This window comes from Ochotona curzoniae, unplaced genomic scaffold, assembly GCF_017591425.1.
Source record: "Ochotona curzoniae isolate NIBS_2020 unplaced genomic scaffold, NIBS_Ocur_1.0 scaffold_4506, whole genome shotgun sequence".
NCBI classification, from domain to species: domain Eukaryota; kingdom Metazoa; phylum Chordata; class Mammalia; order Lagomorpha; family Ochotonidae; genus Ochotona; species Ochotona curzoniae.
In genome coordinates this window covers 48823743-48841277 of record NW_024467119.1, presented here as the reverse complement: position 1 = coordinate 48841277, position 17535 = coordinate 48823743, and the positions used below count along the sequence as shown (strand labels likewise).

The window sequence follows — 17535 nt, the reverse complement described above, 5'->3', positions numbered from 1 at the left end:
CACATATTTTCTAGGTAATTCTTATTTTCAGCAGCTATGAAAAAGGGAACGTGACATACATTACAAAGTGTATCATTATCAAATTTATACCTTCCAGAATCAGTGCAAGAGAATCTACAAGGGCAGATTAGGTACAGGATGTGGCAAAAATGGTCAATTAAGTAAACATGCTAAAATCTAGCTGTGCACTGTTTACAAGTTCCAGAGCACCTGCATTCAACAGTACATGGAGAACCAATGGGAAGACATTTCTAAATCAAATAAAATAATGAACGTATGTTATTTTTAATCTAGAAAATTATGGGAAAATGAAAAACTTCCTGATAAATCAATGGTATAATATACTTTTGGCCCATTGGGCCAAAGGTCAAGATCATGTAATCCATTTGCACAAATACCCAACTTTGAAGGTTGCTGTAGCTGTCTGATACATCTGTACACTAGACGGAAAAGGCAGAGATTTAGTCTGGATAGAGACAAAATGATCTCACAATTTGCAAGACTTACATGGATCTGGAGGAAAATTATTTATACATCCTATTTTTAACCCAAATGCACTCATAAAGTGAAATTCCTCCTACATCCACATGCTTTTGACAGAGGGCAGTGATAAGCTTCCTAGGAACTTGTCCCATCTCTATGATTAGTTGCTTCATTTCTCAAAGCTTTACTTGGAAAAATGAATCATGTCAGACTGAAAGCTCCTAAGTTAGGCACAGTAATAAATACTTTTAAATTGTATAGTCATTTAGCTGTGGCATATTCTGCTCTAAATTCAGCTAAGAAAATGAATTGGTGTAAAATGCTTTTTGGAAGATGTTGGCCAACTTTTGTAAGCTCAGTGCTTTGGTTTAAACAATTTGACTGCAGGAAGAATTGAATTTATAAACCACATATCATAACCAACAATATATTGTTTTCCATTGACTTTAACATATATTACAAATACAAATTGTCACATATTATAAAATTATCAAACATAACTTACAGTAGATATATTTTTGTGAAAATAGAGATATTGTGATGATTGCTTTTCCTTTATTTGTTGAATTTAAATGGTGAGCATGCAGAATACATGTTATTTGATGAATAATTAACATTTCATGGTTATAAAATCCTTGTTTATGACATGTTAACTGAAATTAAAACAACAGTAAGAATCCACTATAGAAAATCACTTGGCTATAACAAGGAGACATGCACTTGGAAGCTTCACGAAGGAAGACTACTGGGAGTGCTTAGAAAGGCAAATTACAATCAAACCTTAGAAATGAGAAGTGAATCGTAATTTAAATTACTGGTTGAGAAATCACTTCAGTAACTCAAGACTGATTGTGTTAGGACATTGTAGCACAGATTCTAAGGATACTAATCAAAGTAAGGAGCTCTACATATTTATATCAAAGCAATGGCTTTTGTTTGCTTTATTCACAGTAACAGATAAGCACACTTCATTTTATAAAGTCTTCCTGTTTTCAAAAGGTATTATTACGTTCTTTTACAACCTTGGCCTTCTCACTTGTCAAAATTATGAATGCAGAGATTCTATTTATTGAAGAAAGATCTATAGACTCCTATGGGTTCATATTATTTCTCCATTAAGCAAAAATCCTCTTACAAAATAATGGTAGTTCCTTTGAATCAGGGCTATGCTATAGGCATTCTATTTTTCTTGCTCACCAAAATACTTTTTAAAAGTATTTCTGCACTGTTGAATATCTGTACCTTTTGTGCTTCTTAACTTTGATTAATGTAATATGCCATTAGGTTAGAATACTGTAAGTCTATAGGGTGCTGGACTTTTACCATTGTCTATACCTACAGAGTCATGATATACTTAAACAGAATGATGGACTTGTGAATGTTGTTGGAGGACTATGCTATTGTTATAATGTAAGGGAAACAGGTGGAAGGGAAAATCCCCTAGCCTAAGAAGCTATATTATGAAAAATAAGAATTAAAAATTAGTATAACCCTAAATGGGCTAGTTAATCCTACTCAAAATAGACATGAGTCAAATATGTTATTTTCTCTGCCTCAAAATATTTCCCAGTTCACATGGCAAACAACATTTTGGAGAATTTCCTTGTTTTCTTATTTTTTTCAATTGAAAATCTCAAAGAATTTTTTTTTAATCTGCTAAGCCCCATTTTCCTAAAATTCCAAATTCTCTTAACATTGCCATCTGTGTTTCCATAGAGGATCACACTGTAAATAAACACCAAGACTTTCAAATAAATAAATAAATCTGAAAAAAATTACCTGAATAAAAACTAAAGCAAAAAAAAAAAGTCTTCAATTTTACAGCAAAGATGACTTACTCTGCACTAAGGCAGTTTCCGTGATTTTGATCTATCTAGTTTGTCTAGATGTTGATCTTTACATTTACTGACATTTACCCACATATCCAAAATGCGCTGAAAACATAGAAATAATAATGCCAAAACAAAACAAAAACACAAATTCTTTTGGACTTATGGACTCTTAATACTAAAAGCATGTGATCTTATTATCTCCTCATAGGGCATAATGCCAGGAAGAACACAATTTCCGGAAGTGAATGTCATGGGCCAGACATCATACCAGGCAGTTGACAAACATCACATTTATTCAACATGACCATGCTTTATTATTGCTATTGCTGTTGTGCTTAATCATATAAAGCTACATCTTTTATAGCTAAAAGAAAATGGCTAGATTTTGCTATGAATAGCATATTTATTTGCATCTCACAGGCTTCACTGGTGGACACTTAATCCAAGGCAGGAGGCATTAAGAGGGTAAAAACTTTTAATTGTTTTATTTTTTTAGATTTATTTATTTTTCATTACGAAGTCAGATATATACAGAGGAGCAGAGACAGACAGGAAGATCTTCTGTCTGATGATTCACTCCCCAAGTGATCACAACGGCCGGTGCTGCACCGTTCCAAAGCCAGGAACCAGGAAACTCTTTCGGGTCTCCCACACGGGTACAGGGTCCCAAAGGCTTTGGGCTGTCCTTGACTGCTTTCTTAGGCCACAAGCAGGGAGCTGGATGGGAAGTGAGGCTTCTGGGTTTGGAACCAGCGCCCATATGGGATCCTGGTGTGTTCAAGGCAAGGATTTTAGCCGCTAGGCCACAGCGCTGGACCCAAGAGGGTAAAAACTTAAAGTGACCTTGGTACTTAAAGCGGAGAGCTTTGGGAAATGTTTAGGATTGGACACATCATTTGTATGCAATGTAATGATTTAATTGTGGTAGCTTTACATGAAAAGCTACAGAAATAATATAATATACACAAACACATGGGCTCCCTGCTTTTTGTCATGTAATACTCTAGTCCCTCTCAGAACTCTACCAGAGAAAAGGCTAGTGTCAGGTGAGGACTTTAGACCTTGTATCTCTAGAGGTGTGAGCCAAAAGAAATCCTAAAACAGGTTGCCTCTCATATTCCATCATAGAAATAAAATACAGACTAAAGTTGTTCTTGACATAGTATCCCCATTTTGCAAATGAATCAGAGCAATTAATACAAACAGCCAGGTTGCAGAGCTAACAAAAGAGCTGGACTGGGATTCAAATGCAGCATGTCTGATACCAGAGAATCAAAACAGGTGATAGATAAGGTTGTATGGCTTACATTTTAAAATTTCATTTTCTGTGTTTTAAGCTGCTAAATTATATTGGGGAGGGAGTTATGTGAACAAAATACTTACGCACATACTTTATTCATAACTTCTAGAAGATTCTGATTATTGTTGTATCTAGTAGGACACATCATGGTTGGTAACAGCTAGGCTTCCTTTCCCTATCAGTTAAACATTTATGCTTTCCATTATTGCCTAACACTTTTCCAGCTCTGTTGATAAAACTGTGAGGAAAACACATGAACATCTCTGTCCTAAAGAAACTTATAGTCTTACAGGGGAAAGAAAGACAGAAGATAAGTGAAATAAATAGTTCAGATAATAAATACCAGGAGAAAAATGACAGAGAAAGGGCATGGGAAAGGCTGGCTTTTGGAAGCATATTCAAAACAAGGTTGAAATGGACATCTCAAAAAGAGGGTCTTGTTTCATCACAGACTTAAAGTGAAATGGATGCAGATCATGTGGAAACATGCATCAATGTATGTCAGCAAAACAGCATGTGTAAAGGCCCCCAGCCAGAAATGCACACAATCCATTTCAGCAACAGTGTTCCTGATGTGCTTGTGGTGGAACAGAGAGTCAGACGGTAGCAGGAGACCTGTCTGAGGGGTATGTGGTCATAGAGGCAATTTAATGCATTCTACTGGCTCTGTCAGTCACTAGACACTGTAGAACTGAAACAGCACCAGACCTGATATAGTTTAAACGTGCTACTGTTACAATTGGCTTGAGATTAGATGATAGACAGATAATGTAGATACAGTTCAACTGGCTAAGATGTTAGGATAGTAAATATGCAAGCATAACGATATCTTGGACCACAGTGACAGCAATGAAGTCAGTGAATAGTAATTAATTCAAAAATTGTGTGCATTTTGAGGGAGTAACAAATAGGATTTGCTCACAGACTAAATGTAGGTATAAGAAAACCGAGGAAATAAAGATAGCTCTAAGATGATGAAATAGGAGTGGTAAAAGAACTGGAACATTAGTCTCAAAAAACTCAGTTTTCAAAGATGCATTTGAACACAGACATATGAAAAAAGATTGGGGCTATAACATCAGTATATAGAAATAATGCGATTAGATAGGGACATTATAGACTGGAAGGATATTACTATGGGGGTGTGTGGGAATTAAGGGAAATGTTCTTTGGAGGAGTCAATATGCAATGGCATTTACAAACATAATCTAATCTATCCTTATGTAACATGAAAGATTTTTCTTATTCAGTTTTTACATTTTAAAAAATACAAATGAATAGTTTGGGAGTGTTCACATTTTGGAAGAGTATTAAACATTGTGTTATAATCTTAAGAGGTAAAAACAACCATTCAAAGATATCTAATCTTTGTAAATAGCTTCCTTTGGGTACATAAGTGCTTTTATATATGTAATCAGAATCATATGACTCTAGTACAAAAATGAGTTTTACTAGGGTAAAATAAACCAGAGCAACCATAGCAACTAAATGAGTCCTTCTGTACCAGTCATGAGGCTTACTTTCATCTGATGAACTGGCAGTCTCCTCCAAAAGACCACCCATGGCAAAAGACTCACACTATTAACCAGCAACAGTATAACACAAGACTAAAAACCCTCTGAGGGAAGAAAATGGATTCAGTCTTTCTCTTTGCAAACATATGGATCCAAGAATGTCACACAGATGTCTGCTAGGAATTATATATTAATAAATCTAACATCCTCTATATTGGTTTGCATAGGATTGTTTGTAGCTATGTTCTTATGTTTATATTTTGCTTCTCTGAGAAATACCTACAGAAGATAAGCTAATCTGCATGTTTTCCTCATTATTTAGGAGTGTATATTTGATCATAGTAGAAAAGGTGCTTCTTGAAGATTTAAGATTAGTCTGTCATATCCCTTGGAAGTCTTCTTGTTTGTTAGACAACCTCCCAGACATGACCCTTTGCCACTAACCTTTATAGAATAATTCACATATTACCAAATGTATGGGATATGATATTGCAGTATGTATCATGAATAATCTTAGAAATCTACCACTTATTCAGTACAGTGGTTGTTCTACCACTTTCAGGTATACAATTGTCTGACTTAACCATTTGAAGCTTAAGATTGTTTTTTCTGAAATATTTGGCTAATAAGATGTACTTAGTGAATCAACCTCTTAATAGGTGCAGAGAAGCCATTTGATAAAATCCAACACCACTTCATGCTGAAAACTCTAAGCAACATAGGCATAGAAGGCACATTCTAATACAATCAAAGCAATATATGAAAAACCCAATGCCAGCATCATACTAAATAGGAAAAGACTGGAAGCCTTCCCACTAAAATCTGGAACTAGACAGAGATGTCCACTGTCACCAATACTTTTCAAGATAGAAATGGAAGTCCTTGCCAGAGCTATTAGGCAAGAAAAAGCAATTAAAGGAATACAATTTGGAAATGAGGATTTGAAATTATCTCTATTTGCAGATGATATGATTATCTACATAGGAGAACCAAAAGACTCAGTCAAGAGACTATTGGAACTCATTAGAGACTTTGGCAGAGTAGCAGGATACAAAATTAATGAACACAAATTGATGGCCCTAGTGTACACAAATAATTCCATGAATGAGAAAGAAATTGTAAATATAGTTCCCTTTAAAATAGAGGAGTGGGATTTTAAATACCTAGGAATTAAGCTAGCCAAATATGTGAAAGACCTCTATGATGAAAACTAAAAAATATTAAAGAAGGAAACAGAAGAAGATCTTGAAAAATGGAGAACCTTACTACATTTCTGGATTGGCAAGATCAACATTATCAAAATGACCATATTACCAAAAGCAACATACACATTCAACGCAATCCCAATCAAAATCCCAGCAACATGCTTCTCAGAAATTGAAAAGGTGATACAAAAGTTCATCTGGAATCACAAAAAACCATGAATAGCCAAAGCCATCCTGAAAAATAAAGATCAAGCTGGAGGAATCACAATTCCAGACCTCAAGACATACTACAGAGCAGTGCTTGTCAAAACAGTCTGGTACTGCTACAGAAACAGAGAAGATGAATGGAACAGAATAGAAACACCAGAAGCAAGCCCACACATGGATAGTCAATTAATCTTTGACAAGAAAACTGAGAACAATGCAGGCAAAAATCCTGATCTATTCAACAAATGCTGTTGGGACAAATGGATAGCAGCTTGCAGAATTAAGAAGCAAGACCCACACCTGTCACATTATGTGAAAATTAGCTTTAAATGGGTCAAGGACCTAAATCTACACCCAGAAACCATCAAACTATTAAAGAAAAGCATAGGAAGCATACTTCAAGATATAGGAACAGGGAAAGACTTCTTAGAAAAGATGCCAAAAACAAAGGCAATCAAAGCCAAAATGAACAAATGGGATTACATCAAACTAAAAAGCTTCTCTACAGCAAAGGAAACAATTAACAAAGTGAAGAAGCAACCAACAGAATGGAAGAAATTTTTGCACACTGCACCAAGTGATAGATAACTAATATCCAGGATTTACAAAGAGATTCAGAAACCCAGGGACAGCAAAACAAACAAACAAACAAACAAAACAAACACCCCTGTAACAAGATGGGCAAAGGAAATGAGCAGACATTTCTCAAAAGAACAGATTCAAACGGCTAACAGACATATGAAAAGATGCTCAGATTCCCTAGCCATCAGAAACATACAAATGAAAACCATGTTGAGTTACCACCTAACTCCAGTGAGACTGGCCTACATTCAGAACTCAACTAACAACACCTGCTGGCATGGATGGTGGGGGGAAAGGCACTCTCCTTCACTGCTGGTGGGAGTGTAGGCTAGTACAATCACTGTGGAAATCAGTATGGAGCGTGCTTGGAGAATTGCAAATAAACCTGCCACATGACCCAGCTTTTTTTGCTCCTAGGAATATACTCAATAGAAATGAAATCTGCATATGAGAAGGGGATCTGTAATCTGTAATCCTATATTTGCAGTAGCACAATCTACAATAGCAAAGACATGGAAACAATCCAGATGTGCATCCAAGGAAGACTGGTTAAAGAAACTGTGGTACTTCTACTCCATGGAATAGTATTCAGTTATTAAGAAGAATTGAAATTGTACTATTTACAACCAGGTGGTCCCAACTAGAGACTATTATGCTCAGTGAAATGAGTCTATTAGAAAAGAACAAATACCATACGTTCTCTCTTATATAAGGAAACCAACATGGAAATTGTAACATCAATAATTCAATTCATATTGTTTTTTGATTGTTTGTTTGCTTTTTTGGCTGTATCCCATGTGTTTTGATGTTTTTATTTCAGTTTTGTTTATTGCAAATAATTTATTTTCTCTTTGTCGAATTCATCACTGGCTAATGGATTACATGGTGGCATCATTTTTCCCAAGAACTTCTGTGCTTCGTTTTTGTCACTCATGTGTTGGTTACTTAGTGGCATTTTCATGGAGCTGTAAGTAGTTGTTGTTGTGGCTATTCTAACTCATACCAGTTATTAACCTTATTTCATTGCTTCTCAATTATGGAAATGCATAGTGATGGAGTACTGGGGTCCATCATATACAAATGGGGGGTATAATGGAACATGCATCCCTGCTTCCAGATGGAAGATGAATTCCCAATGAAACTGTTGGACATGTGTAGACAATGGGATGCTGGACTGTCTGTACCAACAATGTCAGGCCACACTTAATTAGGAGACTGATAGAATTATGATTCCTTATGAAGAACTACACCATTATAGTAAAATGGGGAAAATCTGTCAGGCAGTGGGAGCTTGGGGGGAATCCCAGCCTATACAAAAATGTACCACATAATTCAAAATTCAAAATGAAAATATACTAAAAAAGGATGTACTTAGTGGCTCAAGTTTTTATCAGGATAATAAAAGGTAAATTCTTTACCTACTCTGAGATCATTTTTTATCACAAGGGTAATTGCTTGATGGAAACTATGAACTTCATTTATTCTTCCTTGTTAAAATGTACAATCCTATCATTTTTTCACCCATGAATTTCTCACCCAATTATAGGGTTTGGCACTCAAAAATTCTACAATGTAAATGTGAAAAACTTACTAATTAAGTAAATGCAAAAATTTTTCAGCATTTTTCATTTTTTAAAAATTAATTAGTCTGAAAATATAATCTAGGTTAATTTTTCCAAAACAAAATGAAAACCAAGGCCACCACTACCTTGTCTGTATTTGCCAATCTATCATATTCTTTAAAAATCTCACTATCATCAGTTTTCTTTCTTTACAAGTATCTGCAAGAGAACTGCTGATGTTCCAGCTAGGGAAATCTGTACCATCTCCCTGCTAAAAAATTGATTTTCCTCAGGTTCTTGGTACATTATCATGCAGAACCTTTTTTGTCTGCAATATTTCATCTCTGATTTTGATCTATTAGATCTACTCAAGTATGAAATTCCATTGGAAACATTTAAGGAAGCTGCAATGTGGCGTTTCTTCCACTGGACTGTGAACAACTAAATGATACTGGTCATAGTTTACTCTCTGTTCATTTATGCTAGAATATAATTCCTCTAATTCATTTCAAATTAACCCCGTCCATGTGAAACTTCACAATAACCTGCGTGTCTGTGCTAGGCACATTGTCATGTGTAATTATTTCTGCCTTCATTGGATTTGCTCTAGAAGGGCAAAATACATAGCAAGAGTCCGTTGAGTACTCTGCACATTATAAATATACACAAAAAATTTATTTCCTTAGAGCAAAAAGACATTTTTCTTTACAGTGTCTTTCATTAAATGCCTTCATTTAATAAAGCCTTTTAGGTTTCTTGCTAATATCTTTTTATTTAATGTATTTGTTTGCAATTAAATGATATGTTTCATGGCAGGATATTACTGCCATACAGGAACAAGAATAACAGCTTTGAATAACTTAGAAGTGAGTTATCTTTTTTTTTAAAAAAAAGAAGAAGTAGGACAGAACTAGGACAGGAGGTAAACTGAGTAGGGCTGGCTCATGGACGCACTGGTATGTGCAAAATCTGGCACTGGGAGAGGTTCTGATGGAGGAGCCTGGGCAACTTCTCTGGCAGGACACAGACCCGGCAGGTCAGCGCAAGAAACATGATAGGAAACAGCCCAGAAAAGGCCATGGAAAGTTACCCACAGGCATACATCTGGCATGGGTCGGGGGAAGACCAGGCTGAATCTGTTCACATAATCCACTGGCATATCCAAGCACCAGAACAGTGTGAGTCGAGCCAGGTTCGGTTGCAACAAAAACTAGTGCACAATACAGAATGCCAAGGTGAGGTTGCCTGTGTCAGATGTGACCACAGCACCCAACCAGCACATGTGAGAACCAGGAAGGGAGGGGGCGGAGCCGGCAGGGGAATAAGGGGTGGTTCCTTTGCTGGACAGCTACTCCCACTGGAGAGCCTGAGCTGGGATGGGGGCAGACCACGCTAAGCAGAGCTACAATGCATGTATGCCTCATGTGGACTAGATCAGGGAAAAGCCAGGCTGGGCTGATTATTCCTACTGGTGCAAACAAAATTAGAGTGTGTGAGGGTTGTTTGGGCTTAGCCACAGCATCAGCTGGCAGAAGCTGGCACTGGGAGCTAGTTCTGTCAAGTCAAACCACAGAACTACCTGGAGAGTGCATAATCTGGGAGTGGGAGAGGCCTGGGAGGGAAATAGTGGGCTCCTCTCTCTTGGGTTACCACTTCCATGGGAGGGCATGAAAACCAGGACAGGCGCTGGGGTGGAATGGGGTGTGGGACAGACTGGACTACTGCTACACCCTGGCAAACCAGGACAGGGGGCAGGCCTGGAGGGGGTTATTGTGGGTCTCTCCAACTAGGCTGCAGCTCCCACTTGTTTATGTGAGGACTGAGTATGTGCTGGGCAGAACCAGGCTGGACTGCAACACCCATTGGTTCCAGTGGAAGTCGGGAGTGAAAACAGAACCAACCCAGCAATTGCAACTACCAGCTGATTGGGGCCATAGACTGCGCCAGGCCCTGTACTTGCTAGTACATACAAAAATCTGGTCTGGGAACACCTCAGACAAAGTTTCTTTGGAGATCTCCCCATTCAAAATGCTGGACTCAGAACCCTAACCAAGAAAAGAGAGAAGACAGAACAGGTCAATTAACCATCTCAGCTATATGTTGGCAGTGAAATACAGGGCAAATGGAGACTCTATGATGAACTATGTCAATCAGTGGATTCTTCAAAGACCTTATCGTGCTTGGAGTGGCGAGATTAGCAACGACTCATGACTGGTGAACTATCAAAACCACTTGAGCAAGAACCTCAGAGCATACCCTACATGCAGGACCTGGGGAGGGTGGGAAATTGGGTGGGCCTTCTTCCTTAATACCCCTTTTAAACATGAAGGAAACAATAGGAAATAATAGTCTTACCCACTTTCCCATAGCCCTTGAACCTTTCTACCTCAATTAACTGTGTAAAGATTGTCAAAAAAAAAAAAAAAAAGAAGTAAATTCTCTTGAGCAAATAAAGGGATTATAGCCAAAATTTTGAGCAGAAAAAATAATAGGAGTACCTTAATGATTCATAAGAACACAATATAGATAGGCAGTTCATATTACTTACAGATATACTTATTGGTAGAAAATAAGAATTCAGCAAAGGAGACAATAATGCATGCAATTATTTTATTCTAATGATTTTGAAGTTCTATAAAATTTATAATGTAATTACAGGAATTAATTAGGTTTGAATATTTTACAGAAATGTATGCAATTAAATAGTAACCTGGATAGTAAGTAACTACATAGTAGACATCAGGAACATAAAATATGACCATCATAATTAGCTTGGCTAACATGCATGTATAGTCCATCTGTAAGTTTTACAATATTTTGGATGTGTAGTTTTTGGATACTATTTTATCCCAATTATACCAAATTCCTTATTGAACTGAACTTCCTTCCATGTTTATGTTGCATCTGTGCAATCCTATTATTTAACTTATTGTATAATAATTTTTATAATACCTGCACATATTTTAAAAATATAGGTGATCTCATATCAATCTGTTAATAACATTAACATAGGGTAGTAACGAAACTTACAAGTCTGACTACAAATTTTCAATATTTAAAATGTGCTGTTATGAGGAAACTTGAATCATAAGGAAGGAATGCAACTTGTTTAGACCATGTTTTATGATAAAGGATGTAACTGGAAATACAAAGAAAACTCTAGATCTTTGCTGCCATTTAATACATTATGGCAGGTAAAAAGTATGATAACACCATAATTTGAAAATATAAAGGAGATAGGAGGGAGTTATATTTAATCTCACATATAAATTTACATTTACTGGATCATTTTTATTATGTAATGGGAAAAGCAGATAAATGAACACAAAGAAGAAAGTTTACTCAATATTTATAAAATTATGCATAGCAGATCTTGTCAATTATGAAAGTTTTGATTCTGTAAATTGTGATTCTGATTAGTTCTTATATTTTAAAATCTCAAATGAAATATTAACTGGATATTAAACACTAGATTTAATTTGTTTAATTATTAAAATGAATTCACAATTAAAAACAACCCAATAGCTTATAATGCTTGGAAAGAATCTTGCAACAGATATAGTTGTAAAATGTATGCAATATTCTATAAAATAATGCTACCTTACCTTTGATATATACATATTTCAATATATATATATATATATTTAAAACTTACTACAGTTGTACAAACTTAAGAAAATCTACTTATAGAAGCTTTAAGGTGAAACTTAATATAGAGTGATCTGGTTTCTCTAATAATAAAATGAGTAGTTAAAACACATGAGTTTTGTTTTTCTTTTTTAAAATATTTATTTATTTATTTGAACTCCTGTATTATGGAGAGGGAGGACAGCCAGATATATCACCTATTTGTTGGTTCATTCCCGAGATGGTTGCAGGGCCTGGGCTGAGGAAGGCTGAAGGCAGGAGCCAGCAGCTTCAATCAGATCTTCCACACGTGTGACAAAGACCCAAACACTTGGATCATGGTTTAGTTTTTTTTCCCCAGGCATATTAGCAGGGAGCTGGATTGGAAGTGGAGCTGCTGGGATTCTAACTGGTGACCATAAGGCTACAAAGGTCAAAGGCAACAGTTTAGCAACACTGCCCCAACTAGCTGTGCTTCTATTTTGGACCTTGCTTCATATTTTAATTAGCAATAGTTTTGTTCCTGTTTTGTTTTTTTTTTAACCATCAATGTTACACATGCCTGAGGCTATCACTGACATATTAAGATAAAATCCCGAGAGAAGTCAATGGTAATAGAGAAAAACAGACTGAATATGTAGGTAAGATACAAGCACTATAAAACAGAAAAAATACAGAGAAATGTAAACCATTTTACATTAGCGGTAGAGTAAATTCTTCATCAGTCTTGTAATTTAGTGGCCTCATTTTAAAGGTAAAAGAATACACACATGCAAACTGGAATTTTTATAGACAAACCTCCTTTAAGACCAGGCTTTGAATTAGAAATCTGAAAAAAGGCATTTATTGTGCACTACATTATGGGTCCCCTTTGACATTTTTTAACCTCATGGGAGTGATTAATTATTGAAAGTCCTTCAATAAGATAATCCAGGAGTTTCCTGATTTGCAGATTCTCTGGAAATGACAAATGCATGCAACGCAAGTCCTGAATGAGAAATGGCATGTGCAGATCTGAAGACTGGCATAATCTGATCATCTGCTCCAGGAACGCCTGCACAGCAATGAAGGTTTTCGTTGATAAAACAGAACAGAGTAGCTGAACCTAAACAGCCATTACACTTATTTATATAAGATAGACAAAAGATCAGTAACAAAAGATTCTGTAAATTGACTGAATCCATGAAATTTGGGTGCCATCAAGTGCCCAACCTCTTTCAAGTGGTAAGTGTGTGAACTCCTTTGCCTTCATTTGAGTGTCACAGATTCATTACCATCACCTGTCAGCCAGGAAAAGGAAAAGGACCCAAAGCAATTACACAATCCTTCTGTGCAGTCAGGGTCATAAGTCTCTGTTGGTTTACAGAGTTCTCCTTGTCTAAACTATCAGAAGGATGAAATGCAGCAAGATATCCAAGAAGCTGCTGAACGTTGAGCTGAAGTGAGATGCTGGAAGCAGGAGGGACAGAGATGACAAAGCATACAGGAGCCCAACTTTGACAGGTGCTTCACAACTCTGGCATTCTGGGAAAGAGCAGCAGATGGATCAAATGGATGTGGACTCATCAGGAGGAAGCAGCAGGTGCTGAGCAATGGTTTTGAACAGGTTATAAGGTGGACAGGCATTGTGGCATGCAGCGACAGGCCCTGCAAACTGTGGCTACAGCCACAAATCAAAGGACAGTCTTCAAATGAACATGGTGTGGAAAGAATCACTTCTACATATCACTGATTTTATGCTCACCAGCTTCCCTGTTTCCCTAGAGAGCAATACTGTTGTTAATGTCACTTACAAATATAGACTTATGACAATTGCTTCCTAACACCTGAAACTAATTGAAAGTGATTACAAGAAATATATTCAAAATTAATAGGACAAATTTAAATGAACTTTAAAATTTATATGCTGAAGATATTGATTGGTTCTAATGGGAAAGTTTTTTTTTTTTTCATCAAATCACGGATTGTTATTACCTCAGAGCTGCTTTGGTAATAACTTATGTTTAATAAAAAGTCTCATTTGTTTTTAAGCTATCAGTATTTTCTCCATCAGATGCCATATTTGGTTTTTCAATACATATCAAAATTAGAAAGTTGCTCAGTATCTATTAGGTAACAACATATTATGTCCAAGTTGATGTTTCCTTCCCCAAGAAGGAAAATAACCAACTTTATCTTTGCTTTTCAAGAGCAGTTGTGAAAGCAATGGATGACTGCAAATCTGGGTAGCAAGTTACTGTGTTATAGCTATATGCTGATTTTTTTTTTCCCCAGAAAAGGGAACTAAAATGAATTTTAGAAGAACATATTAACCTTGGACCTCACTTTTTAATTCAGTTTTTCTGATATTTATTGAGTTAAGTAAGAGAAATGGGCCTAAATTACAACAAAACAGAATTATTCAAAGCATACGGAGGAATGTTTTGACTCAGAGAACCTTGAAATCTCTTGAGTAAGACTAGTTTAGAAAAAGCAGTAGGTTGGGGCCCGGCACCCTGGCCCAGCAGCTAATGTTCTCACCTTCATACCCAGGATCCCATATGGGTACCAGTTCTAATCCTGGCAGCCCTGCTTCCCATCCAGCTCCCTGCTTGTGGCCTGAGAAAGCAGTCAAGAACGGCCCAAAGCCTTGGGACCCTGGACGCAAATGGGAGACCTGGAGGAAGTTTCTGGCTCCTGGCTTCGGTTTGGCGCAGCACCAGCCATCGCGGTCACTTAGGGAGTTCGTCGGATGGAAGATCTTCCTCTTCCTCTCTGTCTCTCCTCCTCTCTATATATCTGACTTTGTTAAAAAAAAAAAAAAGCAGCAGAAGTAAAACTGCAACCTGCAATGCTGGCATTCCAAGACCTGGTTGCTATACTTCCCATCCAGCTACTGGCTAATGTGCCCGGTAAGCCAACAAGGATAACTCCAGTGTTTGGGTTTTGCACACACATGCACCACCCAGAAGAAGCTCATGGTTTTAGACTTGCTCAGCTCTGGACATCATGTCCATTTGGTGATTGAACCAAGCAAATGAAAGATCTTTCTCCTGTTTTTCCCTGTTTCTCTTTGTATTTATTTCAAATAAATAAGCAGATCGTATAAAAAGAAAAAAGAAGTGGGTAGAACACAAGGCAACACTGGCATTCTAGGAATGATTTAAAAACCGCGGTAGCCTAAACACAACCAAGAGTAACACACAGACTCAGAGCACCCTAGGCTATTTTGAATGGAAACAGGCAGTTAAAAGACAAGGAATCTTCTCTACATTCTTGCTATCCAGGGTGTCGCAGGGTCTCTTAACTATGAAGCATCATTAATCTTCTAGTTCTACTTTCCTTTTACTCTTCACCTTATCCTCCCCAGTGAAGCTACATATGGAAACTCTCCTAATGGTTTACCTTGGTTCACTTTTTTTTCCCTTGACGAGGTCTCCATAAAATGTTAATTCTCTGCACCCCTCCATGTTTCTTTGTGGAGGGGAGGACACATCACTGTTTGTTTGGTTGTTGGGTATGGGGCGTGATGTTGCATTGCAATGGTATGGGCATGATGTGATATTGTGTTCAGGAGATAATACATCACCATGAAACAACGCACATGCAGATGCTGCTTCAGACATGCTACTTGTGAGACAGCCAGAAGGAGTGTGCTAGGGAAATCTACTTTCAACCATATATATGTGAGTGTGGATTCCACCCTGTTAACCAGGTTTTTACAGAAAGGAAAAGTTTAGAAATTCTATGTACAGAAGAATGAAATGTAGTTTTGTAGATGTGATATGGTGCATACCAAGTATATAGTTTTGGCCAGGCTATGTAATTGGTGATATTTGTAGACAAAAAGACTATGAAGACATGTAAATTTTGGTTCTAAGAGAAATGGGCAATAAACACATTCTCAACAAAACCACCCAGAACTACAGGAAATCCTGATGAGAAGAAAGAGAACATAAAAATTCAAATATAAAACTATATTAGGATATTTCTTGAGACTGTGCACAAATTAATGGAGAGATTTACACACATGTATTGCACACTAATAAAATCATGAAAATATTTATGACTGTTTAAGGTACCAACTGTGTTACACTTAGAACTGTGGCCTGGGTGATCAAATTTCAAAGTGTCTTGTGATCTTGAAGGTTTCTGTTATCATTCAATATTATAAAGGTTACCTACAAAACACAATCTGGAACTCACAAGAACACAAATGAGGCCTGATGTGCTCTATTACTGATTCTATGGCTAGATCTATGCTATTAAATTCAAGACAAAACTTAAGTAATCTGTTCATTAAGTTCAAGAAAGCAGGCCAAAGCACTTTGAGCTCAATTATCGATAGGGCATTGATTACTTCAATATTATGTTTAATTTTTTAAAAAATTAATTCTATGTAGGGTCAGTATAATTCTGGAGATGGATACTGTCACCATTTGTGAAATCTGGAGAAGAAACTCACATCATTGCTTTGATTTGAAAAGGAGAATTATTCTCTAAGAACTTCTAACATAATTTCATTTTACCAAAACCTAAACAAAAACCAAAAACCAAACAGAAACCATAAAACAAGGCTGGCATCGAGTCTGTGTATATAGAGATACTTACATAAAACAATAACAATGTTCCTGACCCAACATTTTGTACAAATTCATGCAAGAAATATTCTTGCTAAAACTGTGTCTTTGACTGCTTAGGAATAAACCTATTTCCTTGGTGATATATAAAAATATTGGTCTTTTCCTACCTTTACTCAGTTATTTAAAGATTTAGTCTTTGCTGCAGATGAAACACAGGGTTTCAGATTCTTGCTCAAGGGAAGAATGTATAAAGATCACATAAAACATTTTTGCTTGGCTAAAAGAACTCATGAATGCAAAACACATAAAGGTGATGCTTAGTGAGTCATGGGTAAAGCTGAATGGCACACCCATCTGTTGGCTTGAACAAAACAAAAGGAATCTCTTTATCTAGTATGACTGACAACAGTGACTCATACAATTACTTCAGTTCAAACTTGAGCTCAGGGGAAAGAATAAGATGAATAGATCTACTAAATAAAATCCTGGACACCGCTTTCTACCTTGCCAACTGTGAAAAATAATGACCAACTACTTCTAGCACAGTTAGGTCAGTGCACTAGTAATATAAATAGAGCACACTGTAATAGCATCAGCTGTTCTTTTCATATAAAAAGGAAAAAGTCAGCAGAGGTGACCAGCAACTTGTGTTCTACAAGTC

At 36.6% G+C, this 17535-nt stretch overlaps 1 protein-coding gene across 6 annotated transcripts in view; it reads right to left on the bottom strand.

Moving 5' to 3' along the window:
* CAMK2D (calcium/calmodulin dependent protein kinase II delta) overlaps nucleotides 1-17535 on the bottom strand; it is a 268816-nt gene that overhangs the window by 20888 nt on the left and 230393 nt on the right. The window lies entirely within an intron of this gene.